Raw genomic sequence first — 13,896 nt, 5'->3', positions numbered from 1 at the left:
GTCCTTTCCTTCCTCACTGAGGTGAAACAACCTTTGGGTGGTTGCTTCAGAGGGATGAAAGGAACTGCCTGGTAAAAGTGCAAGACTCCTCTTCCCTCACTGCGGTGAAGCAACCTTTGGGTGGCTGCCTCAGAGGGCTGAGCAAAAGGGCTCCAAACAATGATGTCTCGTAGGTGGAAGGGCATCCCCTCTGGTTGCAAGAGCGTGCACTCTTGCAACTCATCAACAAGTCCTGGGAAACTTCCACTCTACCCCAGAGTTGGAAGAGGGCTACCATAGTTCCCGTCCCAAAACCAAAGGAGCCGGGGAAGTACCGCCCCATCTCTCTGCTCAGCTACCTGGCCAAGACGGCTGAGAGGATGGTACTAAACCGGCTTCAATGGAAAACGGGACCCCCGCACGAACACCTCCACGGGTTCACAAGGGGCATGGGCACAGCACACAACATAGCCACGCTCTTAAGCACAATCAGCAAGGGCCCAGCTGTGGTGGTATTCCTTGACCTGGAGAAGGCTTTTGAACTGGCAAGTCCGCTTGCCATTCAGGAAAGCCTGATCCAGAAGGGAATCAGAGGAAAGCTCTTGGCTTGGATAGGTGACTACTTCAGGAACAGGACTGCCAATGTCAAATTCCAGGGTCACCTATAGCAGCACATGCCGCTCGAAAATGGAACGCCACAGGGTGGGGTTCTCTGTCCAGCCCTATTCAACACTTTAATGTCCTGCATCCTCAACATAAACCTCCCAGTGGGGTGCAAAATCATCTCGTATGCAGACGATCTCGCTATCACCTCCACTGGACCACGCAGCCAGAATAAAGCCCAGCGTTGTCTGGACCTCGTGTCAGAGGAGTGTTGTAGGACAGGACTAAAGATCTCTGCAGCCAAATCCAAAGCCATGGCTCTGAGACAGAGAGTTCGAGGCACAAGACTGAAAATCAAGGGAGTGGAATTAGAATGGGTTCAGGACTACCTTTACCTTGGGGTAAGGATAGCCCGGACCCTCTCCTTCCATAAGGAGGTCCAGTACCTGGTTGACCGAACCAAAGCAAGACTGTCCGTCATGAGAGCAATGACTGGGAGACGCATAGGGGAGCCATTGACTGCCTTCAGCACAGCTCACCCACAGACAACATCTACCTACTGACCACGATTCTCACAATGGCACAGAGAATTCTTGCTCAGGGTAGAAGAATTATCATCAGCTGGGTCCCAAGCCACATCGGCATCAGAGGGAACGAGCTTGCTGACAGACTAGCCGTCGCTAGCAGGGGTATGCCCCCAAATCCCATAACGATAAAACCGAGCTGAAAATTACTTATGGAGAAGTGTGCCTTAGTCGGTCGTAAGGCACACAGAGAGGAAACGAGAACCTCCCCCTCGGCCAGCTGGTACTCAGACGCCACAGGCTATGAACCACTGGCACTCTCTGAAGTAAGCAACAGAGGTACCGAAGTCATTCTTCACAGAATGCGCCTAGGTTACCACTGTGCATGGCAGATTATCCCAACAATCGAACGCGATGAATGGTGCTGCAAGCACTGCGGCGAGCCGAACGCCACACTAGTCACCTACCTAGACAATTGTGACCATACACAATTCCTGAGACAGGGACCGCCCACAACAGCCGCCGTGCTGGTAAAAAGGCTATGCGAAATGCTTACACCATGGCGGCAGGAGCGCCTGCTGGCAATCCCGCCGCCACGGTAAGCACCGAGTGTCAGACAACTCAATGAGACAGCCGTAAAAAGAAGAAAACTGCGTACGAGGAATGATTCGAGGGGAGAGATGGGGATGGGAGTGGGGGGAATGCGGGAGAGAGAGGGGGGAGGTGAAGGGGGAAGAGGGGTGTACTGGTTTGTGTGTGGGGGTGGGGGGATGGGAAATGGATAAGATGCTGAAGCTGTGCTCGAGAAGGGGAGGGAGAGGGGGGGGGGGGGGGAGGAGAGGGAAAGGGAGAGATATTGAGAATGAGGGGGGAGGGGAGGGGAGCAGAGGGGAGGAGAGGAGCGATAGGGAGGAGGGAGAGGGAGCGGGGGAGGGGGAAGAGAGGCGAGGAAAAGGGAGATAGGGAGAATGAGAGGAGGGGAGAGGGGGGGGGGGGAGGAGATGACAGGAGAGGAGCGATAGGGAGAGGGAGAGAGAGAGTGTGTGAGAGAGGGAGAGGGAGAGAGAGAGAGAGAGAGAGAGAGAGAGAGAGAGAGAGAGAGAGAGAGAGAGAGATAGAGAGAGAGAGAGAGAGAGAGAGGCAAGAATTGGTCGATCCCTTGAGTCACACTGTAGGCGCCGGCTTTGCAGCAAGGGATGCCATGCAATCCATGAGGGTAACAGACGCCTACTCGTGTAATGAGCACAAGGGATGTGAAGTTAGAATGACCCAAAATTCGTCTTGAAACCACCCTGTATATACCTCACTTGGTCTTTATGCATATGCATTACTCATATATACACCTCAGTTTTTGTCTGCAGCTATGTAAAATAAAATGCTTAATTATTTTTATAGAAAGATGACACTTTATTTTATTATTTTTACATAAGTTTATATATTTCTATATTATCTTTTTTATTAAGATTAGGAAATTGTAAAGTATAATAGTCTACCCTACAAAGTACTGTTTTTTTGTTACCCACCATACATTCTCTTTATTTAAAGGGTACACTGTTATATGTCAATAGTACCGTTAAATTAAGGTTGTATAATTGATATTTTGATTAAGAAAACAATATGTATTATTTTTGTTATTGAATAAATTCAATTAAGTACTCATATATATCTGAACAGAAACACAGTCCACACACATAAAGGGACACACAGTCGAAAAGAGAGAGAGAAAAAAAGAAAAAGCATTCGTACTGTAATAAGCACAATGGAAGTGAAGTTAGAATGACCCAAAAATTCGTCTAGAAACCAACCTGTGTATACCTCACTTGGTCTTTATGCATATGTATTACTTATGTATACCTCAGTTTTGTCTTTAGCTATGTAAGATAAAAGTACTTAATTATTTTTCTAGAAAGATGATACTTTATTTTATTCGTTTTACATAAAGTTTATATATTTATACATTATGTTTGTTTACTAAGGTTAGGATTTTTTTTTGTTCCCCCCCCTCCCTCATACATTTTCTTTGTTTAAATGGTACACTGTTATATGTCAATGGTACTGTTATATTAAGGTAGTATAATTTATATTTTGATAAAGAAAACAATATGTACTATTTTTATTGGAAAAATTCATTTAAGTTCTGAAAATTATGCATGTATAGGTTAAGAAGAACTATATGTTTGTACTATATGTGATCTGAGTAGACTAAATTTTGAAATATATACAATACTAAAGCCTGATACTATTGCTATAACCATAGAGAGAGAGAGAGAAAGAGATCAGAGAAGAGTGCCATACAACAGCCTGAAAGTCTTTTAGATTATCATGAAATATCCGAGGTAAGAAAGAATATTTAACTGTAATTATATAATTAATAAAGTCATAAGATACTATATATTTGATTTATAGAACAATAGAAAGTAAATATTGGAGATCAAACTAGAAATTAGAGATAAATACTATGTCTGCTTCACAGCTGGAGGCTGGCACATGGCACTGAACAACATCCCGATGTGTCTCTCTCATTATTATTAAGAATTTAAAACCCATTCAAAGCGTAAGTGTTCTTAACATTTATATTAGTATACTATTAAAATGATGTTTAGTCAAAATTTAATAGAATGTGCATACAATTACTCAGATCATGTGTAATAACATAAATGCTCTACGTAATTTGTTTGTTTGCAAGATATATTTGTTCTTTTAAGAAATTACTTATTTAGATTTATAACTTTATATTGTTTTATCATTCCTAAACTAGAATATTGTTTCTTTTCTAGGAATGGGTTTATTTTTTTAGTTTATTTTTTTGTTATTTTTTTTAGTTTATGTTTTTGTTTTGTTATTATGGTTTTGCTGAAGATTGGATTTATTTGTTCCTGGTGCTGTGCACAAGAATGAATGAAAATGTATTTTGGGAGCCCAGGAGATGGATGAGAAAAAAAAGAAGATAGCTGAGAAGACCAACTAGTGACAAGTTGGAGTAGCGAGACATTTTGGTAAATGTATATTTATATTATTGTAAAAATGTAATGATTTATGATTCATAATGTCAACTAAAATGTGTAAGCTGATTAAGTGTTTTGATATTACCCCTTCTCTCAGTTACCTCTAAGGTTGAACTTAGATCATAAATACCCTGTATGATTCTTCATCTTTTATAGTGTGGGTTCTAAAGGTAAATATTGGAGAAACCACACCTTGGAAATAACAGATACTGCCCATCTAGATAAAATATTTGAGTGGTTCTCAGAGAGGGCACGACACTCGCTACAGGCAAAGGCAGTTGCAATCATGGGAGCCCTAGGCCACGCGTCCCTAAGGGAAGGACACGTGGTCATACACACAGACTCCAGGGCAGCCATTGACTGTCTTCAGCACAGCTCACCCAAAGACAACATCTACCTACTGACCACGATACTCACAATAGCACAGAGAATTCTTGCTCAGGGTAGAAGAATTATCATCAACTGGGTCCCAAGCCACATCGGCATCAGAGGGAAGGAGCTTGCTGACAGACTAGCCGTCGCTGGCAGGGGTATGCCCCCAAATTCCATGACAATAAAACCGAGTTGAAAATTACTTAAGGAGAAGAGTGTCTTGGTCGGTCGTACCTTCCTACGACAGCTCCACAGAGAGGAAACGAGAACCTCCCTCTCGGCTAGCTGGTACTCAGACGCCACAGGCTATGAACCACTGGCACTCTCTGAAGTAATCAACAGAGGTACCGAAGTCATTCTTCACAGAATGCGCCTAAGTTACCACTGTGCATGGCAGATTATCACAACAATCGAACGCGATGAAAGGTGCTGCAAGCACCGCGGCGAGCCGAACGCCACACTAGTCCACTACTTAGAAAATTGTGACCATACACAACAGCCGCCGTGCTGGTAAAGAGGCTGTGCGATATGCTTACGCCATGGCGGCAGGAGCGCCTGCTGGCAATCCCGCCGCCACGGTAAGCACCGAGTGTCAGACAACTCAATGAGACAGCCGTAAAAAGAAGAAAACTGCGTACGAGGAATGATTCGAGGGGAGAGATGGGGATGGGAGTGGGGGGAATGCGGGAGAGAGAGGGGGGAGGTGAAGGGGGAAGAGGGGTGTACTGGTTTGTGTGTGGGGGTGGGGGGATGGGAAATGGATAAGATGCTGAAGCTGTGCTCGAGAAGGGGAGGGAGAGGGGGGGGGGGAGGAGAGGGAAAGGGAGAGATATTGAGAATGAGGGGGGAGGGGAGGGGAGCAGAGGGGAGGAGAGGAGCGATAGGGAGGAGGGAGAGGGAGCGGGGGAGGGGGAAGAGAGGCGAGGAAAAGGGAGATAGGGAGAATGAGAGGAGGGGAGAGGGGGGGGGGAGGAGATGAGAGGAGAGGAGCGATAGGGAGAGGGAGAGGGAGAGGGAGAGAGAGAGTGTGTGAGAGAGGGAGAGGGAGAGAGAGAGAGAGAGAGAGAGAGAGAGAGAGAGAGAGAGAGAGAGAGAGAGAGATAGAGAGAGAGAGAGAGAGAGAGGCAAGAATTGGTCGATCCCTTGAGTCACACTGTAGGCGCCGGCTTTGCAGCAAGGGATGCCATGCAATCCATGAGGGTAACAGACGCCTACTCGTGTAATGAGCACAAGGGATGTGAAGTTAGAATGACCCAAAATTCGTCTTGAAACCACCCTGTATATACCTCACTTGGTCTTTATGCATATGCATTACTCATATATACACCTCAGTTTTTGTCTGCAGCTATGTAAAATAAAATGCTTAATTATTTTTATAGAAAGATGACACTTTATTTTATTATTTTTACATAAGTTTATATATTTCTATATTATCTTTTTTATTAAGATTGGGAAATTGTAAAGTATAATAGTCTACCCTACAAAGTACTGTTTTTTTGTTACCCACCATACATTCTCTTTATTTAAAGGGTACACTGTTATATGTCAATAGTACCGTTAAATTAAGGTTGTATAATTGATATTTTGATTAAGAAAATAATATGTATTATTTTTGTTATTGAATAAATTCAATTAAGTACTCATATATATCTGAACAGAAACACAGTCCACACACATAAAGGGACACACAGTCGAAAAGAGAGAGAAAAAAAAAAGAAAAAGCATTCGTACTGTAATAAGCACAATGGAAGTGAAGTTAGAATGACCCAAAAATTCGTCTAGAAACCAACCTGTGTATACCTCACTTGGTCTTTATGCATATGTATTACTTATGTATACCTCAGTTTTGTCTTTAGCTATGTAAGATATAAGTACTTAATTATTTTTCTAGAAAGATGATACTTTATTTTATTCGTTTTACATAAAGTTTATATATTTACACATTATGTTTGTTTACTTAGGTTAGGATCTTTTTTTGTTACCCCCCCCCCCCTCATACATTCTCTTTGTTTAAATGGTACACTGTTATATGTCAATGGTACTGTTATATTTAAGTAGTATAATTGATATTTTGATAAAGAAAACAATATGTACTATTTTTATTGGAAGAATTCATTTAAGTTCTGAAAATTATGCATGTATAGGTTAAGAAGAACTATATGTTTGTACTATATGTGATCTGAGTAGACTAAATTTTGAAATATATATAATACTAAAGCCTGATACTATTGCTATAACCATAGAGAGAGAGAGAGAAAGAGATCAGAGAAGAGTGCCATACAACAGCCTGAAAGTCTTTTAGATTATCATGAAATATCCGAGGTAAGAAAGAATATTTAACTGTAATTATATAATTAATAAAGTCATAAGATACTATATATTTGATTTATAGAACAATAGAAAGTAAATATTGGAGATCAAACTAGAAATTAGAGATAAATACTATGTCTGCTTCACAGCTGGAGGCTGGCACATGGCACTGAACAACATCCCGATGTGTCTCTCTCATTATTATTAAGAATTTAAAACCCATTCAAAGCGTAAGTGTTCTTAACATTTATAATTGTATACTATTAAAATGATGTTTAGTCAAAATTTACTAGAATGTGCATACAATTACTCAGATCATGTGTAATAACATAAATGCTCTACGTAATTTGTTTGTTTGCAAGATATATTTGTTCTTTAAAGAAATTACTTATTTAGATTTATAACTTTATATTGTTTTATCATTCCTAAACTAGAATATTGTTTCTTTTCTAGGAATGGGTTTATTTTTTTAGTTTATTTTTTTGTTAATTTTTTTAGTTTATGTTTTTGTTTTGCTATTATGGTTTTGCTGAAGATTGGATTTATTTGTTCCTGGTGCTGTGCACATGAATGAATGAAAATGTATTTTGGGAGCCCAGGAGATGGATGAGAAAAAAAAAAGATAGCTGAGAAGACCAACTAGTGACAAGTTGGAGTAGCGGGACATTTTGGTAAATGTATATTTATATTATTGTAAAAATGTAATGATTTATGATTCATAATGTCAACTAAAATGTGTATGCTGATTAAGTGTTTTGATATTACCCCTTCTCTCAGTTACCTCTAAGGTTGAAATTAGATCATAAATACCCTGTATGATTCTTCATCTTTTATGGTGTGGGTTCTAAAGGTAAATATTGGAGAAACCACACCTTGGAAATAACAGATACTGCCCATCTAGATAAAATATTTGAGTGGTTCTCAGAGAGGGCACGACACTCGCTACAGGCAAAGGCAGTTGCAATCATGGGAGCCCTAGGCCACGCGTCCCTAAGGGAAGGACACGTGGTCATACACACAGACTCCAGGGCAGCCATTGACTGTCTTCAGCACAGCTCACCCAAAGACAACATCTACCTACTGACCACGATACTCACAATAGCACAGAGAATTCTTGCTCAGGGTAGAAGAATTATCATCAACTGGGTCCCAAGCCACATCGGCATCAGAGGGAACGAGCTTGCTGACAGACTAGCCGTCGCTGGCAGGGGTATGCCCCCAAATTCCATGACAATAAAACCGAGCCGAAAATTACTTAAGGAGAAGAGTGTCTTGGTCGGTCGTACCTTCCTACGACAGCTCCACAGAGAGGAAACGAGAACCTCCCCCTCGGCTAGCTGGTACTCAGACGCCACAGGCTATGAACCACTGGCACTCTCTGAAGTAATCAACAGAGGTACCGAAGTCATTCTTCACAGAATGCGCCTAAGTTACCACTGTGCATGGCAGATTATCACAACAATCGAACGCGATGAAAGGTGCTGCAAGCACCGCGGCGAGCCGAACGCCACACTAGTCCACTACTTAGAAAATTGTGACCATACACAACAGCCGCCGTGCTGGTAAAGAGGCTGTGCGATATGCTTACGCCATGGCGGCAGGAGCGCCTGCTGGCAATCCCGCCGCCACGGTAAGCACCGAGTGTCAGACAACTCAATGAGACAGCCGTAAAAAGCTTACACAGGCCGGGCCATATTTAGAAGGCCCGGGCGAAGCTAGAACTTCGCAAATCATAAAGAAGAAGCGAGATCACAGGGCTCTCAGGACCTCTAGGTCCCAAGGTTTTTGTGTGGGTCTTCGTAAAGAGATTATTTGACACCCCACGCAAAGACGACCTTGGCCTTGTGTGATAACTTCAGGTGTTATTGCACACTACTTGCTTTGAGGCTAGTGTTTTTAATTATAGGCCAGAGTGCTCATAATTAAAAATACGAAGAACTGTGGCAATCTGCAGTTTTACTGCGAGGTGCCGGCCGAACCTATAAGGGTTAATTCCTGTTCGGCAGTGTCTCAACCCCGACCGGCCATAACATACAAAGCCTGCTTATTGCCCAGTGTGTCTTCCTTTTTGATACCACAATCCGCCCTTTCATCGCCCTGCTAGACTTACCTCCCTCACCCATCATCATCACCCTCGCGCTATGTCATGGGTCACGTAATCAAATTATCATATTCTGGGGAGCCTATCTCCTGTGAGGTGGCTCTCCAGAAAATATTCTCCCTCACAGAAGTTGCTGTAACCCACTGCTTCAAGGTGCACAATGGCTACAAAGTTGTTGCTAAGCCTGAACAAATGACCCCTTTTCTCTCCTCGTCCGGCCAAAGGAAACTCTCTGAACAAGGCTTTAAACGCCTACCTTTCCCCTGAGACTAAGGCTAAATGCACGGTCGTGGCTAAAAAGATCGACAAGACAATCCTGCCACGATCGTGCGAGTCTATCCAGGCGGAAGTCTCGGCCAAAAATGATGTCACTGTCGTTGATGTCTACAAACCCCCTAAGTCACGCATCGTCAAGATCCGTTGCTCTGCGCCTGAGGAGGCACAGAAGCTCCTAACTCGTGGAATTATGATGTTTAACACATCCGTCCCCACCTATAATGTGGAACCAGAGAGCTTTATTCAGGTTGACCAATCCTGAAATGCTACAGATTCAACCACACGAACCAAACACGAACAGAGATGCAGCATATGTGGTGATATTGGTCATTTCTTCGCCACATGCAACAAAACCACCAAATGTTGCAACTGCGAGGGCCAGCATGTCGCTGTCAGTAGGTCTTGCCCCAAACGCAAAGACATCATCAAAACCAAAAGACAAGCACAATAACAAAACAACAACCCAACCTACGCCTCAACACTCCGACCCTTACAAACATCCACACCCACCACTAAACGCCCCAACACGATTCCCTCGGGAAACACAATGTCTCTTCCACCTTAGTTCCCCCAATTAAGACAAGCACAAAAACAAAACAACAGCCCAACCTACGCCTCAACACTCCGACCCTTACAAACCTCCACACCCACCACAAAACTCCCCAACACGATTCCCTCAGGAAACACAATGCCTCTTCCACCTCGATTCCCCCAAAACAACACCCTCATACCAAACAACAACCCCAAAATACAAACTATACTACACGTAGCTTTAATAGCTGCCAAACACAACGCTAAGAAATTCACAAACATATTCCTTATACTACTACAGAAAAACGGTTTCCCCAGCATTGTGATTCCTGAGATCTTCGAAGACGAAAACCTGTACATACCAGAGTATCACACACAAACAAACACAAACACCGAGGCTAGAGTGGCGCCCACCTCAGCACCACAGCCCTCTACCTCACATACACATGTACTTCCACAACGCAAACCCAGAGAAACTGCACAAGAGAAAACTACAAATAACACAAATGATCACAAACGCAAACTTCCTTCACCACTAAACACGCACCAGAAAAAAGACAAGAAAGACCCTCTGCTCACGGAAAACCCGGAGCCCTCCGCTCCTCGTCGTCGTCATGACGCCACGATAATCGGGGACACCAGCAGCGAGGATAGCCTCCACATCGACCTCAGTCCTGAGGTCAAAGAGGGGGCTGTCGCGCTGCCCGTTCCCCCTGGAGACGCAGTTCCCGTCCTCCCCGTCAGGGGAAACCTCGGGGGACATGGTAGCGTCGGGAATTGGTCCGCCGATTCCCGAGAATGCCCTGTCTCCCTCTCCCAGGAGTCCCTCCGGGAGTAGATATAAAACTGCCACGCATTTTTTATAAAGTGCCACGTGGCGAGGGTGCCTTAGAGGATGACGTAACTCTCTCTCTCTCTCTCTCTCTCGTATTGCTCTCTGTTAAAATGTCAGCACACATGATATCCTGATTTAAATAAGATCTAAGAGAAAATATCAAAAAAACACAGTGATATCATTACAATGCCATTTATATATATATTTTTACGACTATCGCAATGATATTCAGCTTGAGAAAGGGAAACAGCACCAATAAAGAACATTTTACTGCCGGAATGGACGATAAAACTGCTGAACCACATGACATCCTGAACACGAAGAGCTCAATCGTCCGTTGCACTAAACAATACTCCAGCCAGACCAATGCACTGTAACGTACAATACATATACGTGTCCGAGTATTATCCCATTACGTACCCATGTCCGGCTGCGTTCCTGTGTCAACCGTTGACTCACACAATGTCTTACTCTCTCTTTCTGGTATCTTATAGAAGAAGATTGGCATTTAAAGTAAGTCCTTTTTTTCTTTCCTTTCTCTTCTAACTCTTCTTTCGCAAGACGTGAAAAATCCTAAAGGGATAAGATTAACACGTTTTCCGGAATTACTACATACAGTATATATTTGATTGTATTTTCTGTCCATTGCATTTTTTCCTAGTTATTCTCTTTTGGCATACGTTTAGTGCCCTAAGATATTCTTTATACTTTAATGTGTTCCCTCTCTCATTTTTCCCCTTCTGTTACTATAATGACAAGAACAACACGAGGTAAAAATAATAGCGATAATGAAAAAAATATGATGATTTTAATAGATGTCACGATGATACTAATAACAATGAAGAGGGTTGTGATGATGATGAATATGATTATGAGGAGGAGGATAATAATAGTAAAGATAATGATAACTAAAACCATAATAACAAAACATATGATAATAATTATTCTTAATGTTGCTATTATTTTTTGCTATTTTAAACGGAAGCTGAAGAAAAAGAAATACAGTAATTGTATGGCGATAAGGGTAACATTGATAACAATTATAATCGAAACAGATAGGCATTGGCATCATCTCTTCGCATGGATATCAGCAGCAATGCGCCGCGCTATAAAGTCAGAACCTCATTCCATCCAAGCGAGCACAGGTGTACGAAAAAAAACAACACGAAAAAACACATAATAAAGAGGTGAATAATAGAAGGGGGGGTGGGGGGGAGAGGGAAGGTAAAGTGGTGAAAGTGAAAGAAGTAGTAGACTAATAGAAGGGGGGCGACACCCCTTGCATGTCGGTCTTTGTTTCTGTCATCATGAGGTGAGGAAGGAGGCAAGTGTTTGGTAGAGTTGACAATTTATTTATGATTTATTTTTTAAATTTTTGTATACTTTATTTTTATATTTATGCTGGCAAACGAGTGAAAAGGAATTATTAACAAGAACAAGAGCAGTTTTTTTTTTTTTTTTTTTTTTTTTTAGAACAAGAACAAGAACAAGTTTTTTTTATTGGTTTTATTTTTGTTATTTTGTATTTTATTTTTACTTAACGGTTGAACAAAAATTAACTAGAACAAATATTTTGGTTTTATTAATTTCTACTTTTTAGTTGGGTTTTATTAATTTCTACTTTTTAGTTGGTTTTTATTTTTGTAGTTTTATATTGTGTTTTTATTTAGATGTGTCAGAAACATATAAATTAACGAAGATAAAGAAAAAAGATAAAAAAGAAAAACCAATAATATTGCAACTACCGGATGACCTCTCTGTAGGCATCATGACGGCACTAATACATGCCCACCTTCAAAACATGATGGAGCCAGGACTTGGTTTTAGACACCATGTCAAAAAAGTCTTAAAAATAAATAAATTACCTGATCTTGACCTTGGGGACGGGGATTCCTGGGGGATCTTCAAAGTTCTCCCACCAAACACAATTAACACTACAACAGAAACCATACTCACACAAACCACAATCTCACCACATCACTCCCACCATCCACAACCGGATCTCGACCCACAGGACGAGCCAGAGACCGAACTCTTCACCACACCACAAAGGAAACCAACATCAACACCAACACCAAACCCAACACCAACTCCCACACCCACAAACTCACCTGCACGACATGCACAACCAAGACAGACAAGCAGAAACAGTCACCACAACACCCAAAACCACAACAAAACAATCAGTCAAACCCAAAACAACACATGTACACCACAAACACACAGACGATCTTACAGACTCTGAGGTCGATGATCAGTCCCTTCGCCATAGGGACGGTTACGACCTCAACCCCCAAACATACGGCATCCGCCTCTTTTCCATGGAGCCCTTACGCTACAAACACCTAAACAGACAACAACTGGCACACGAAATAGAACGCGGTACCATCAAATGGATATACACTAACACCACATACCAGAACCGCATTCACGAACAAAAAATCACACAACACTTACATGACGGAAACATCTTCATCCAGCCAGACACAATCGAAAAACTCAATCAACAAAACTTCGAACACCTACAGAATGGCTGGTAGGATACATCCAAGTAACACCATGGCTGCAACACACAACACATTACACTCACGCCTCACGATCATTCAACATAATGTACACACATGTACATACAGACGAAGACAAGAACTCTGCAACCAGTACAGACAACACGACCCTGATATCATACTCATACACTCACACTCACTCAAACACCCACAAACAGTAAAAATATACAACTACAACACATACACATCCAACAAAACAAACGAGATCAGTGATGGTATTGCCATTGCTGTCAAACAACACACCAAACACAAAATACTAGACACTTTCACCTCAGAAATCATGGCCATTGAAATAGACACCCCTCATGGACCCATTATCATCGCCACCACCTACATCCCCCCACGCAGACCTTACATAAACCAACCCGACCTCTTCCAGCTCCTGCGACACCGAAAACCAACATACATAATGGGAGACTTCAACGCACACCACAGACTTTTTGGATACAGAGACACAAATGCCGTCGGACGAGGCCTTGCCTCACTCATCTCCGACGGCAGACTCACCCACCTCGGCCCAGACGCCCTCACTTTCATACGTGCCAACAGCTCCACCACACCAGACATAGTTTTCGCCAACACACAAGCAAATCTAAACTACCACATAACCACAGACGACGTCACATCCAGTGATCACCTCTCCGTGACACTCTCCATCAACCCAATCATGATACCTACACCACCCCGAGAGAACCTTAAACATGCAAACTGGGAAGGGTTTAAACAAGCACTTGAACACACACACACTCCAGATCTCGAGGGGCAACCCACACACACCATAGACCACCACCTTAAC

This window comes from Penaeus chinensis, chromosome 36, assembly GCF_019202785.1.
Source record: "Penaeus chinensis breed Huanghai No. 1 chromosome 36, ASM1920278v2, whole genome shotgun sequence".
In the NCBI taxonomy this organism is placed as follows: domain Eukaryota; kingdom Metazoa; phylum Arthropoda; class Malacostraca; order Decapoda; family Penaeidae; genus Penaeus; species Penaeus chinensis.
Note: the sequence above shows the minus strand (reverse complement) of the source record.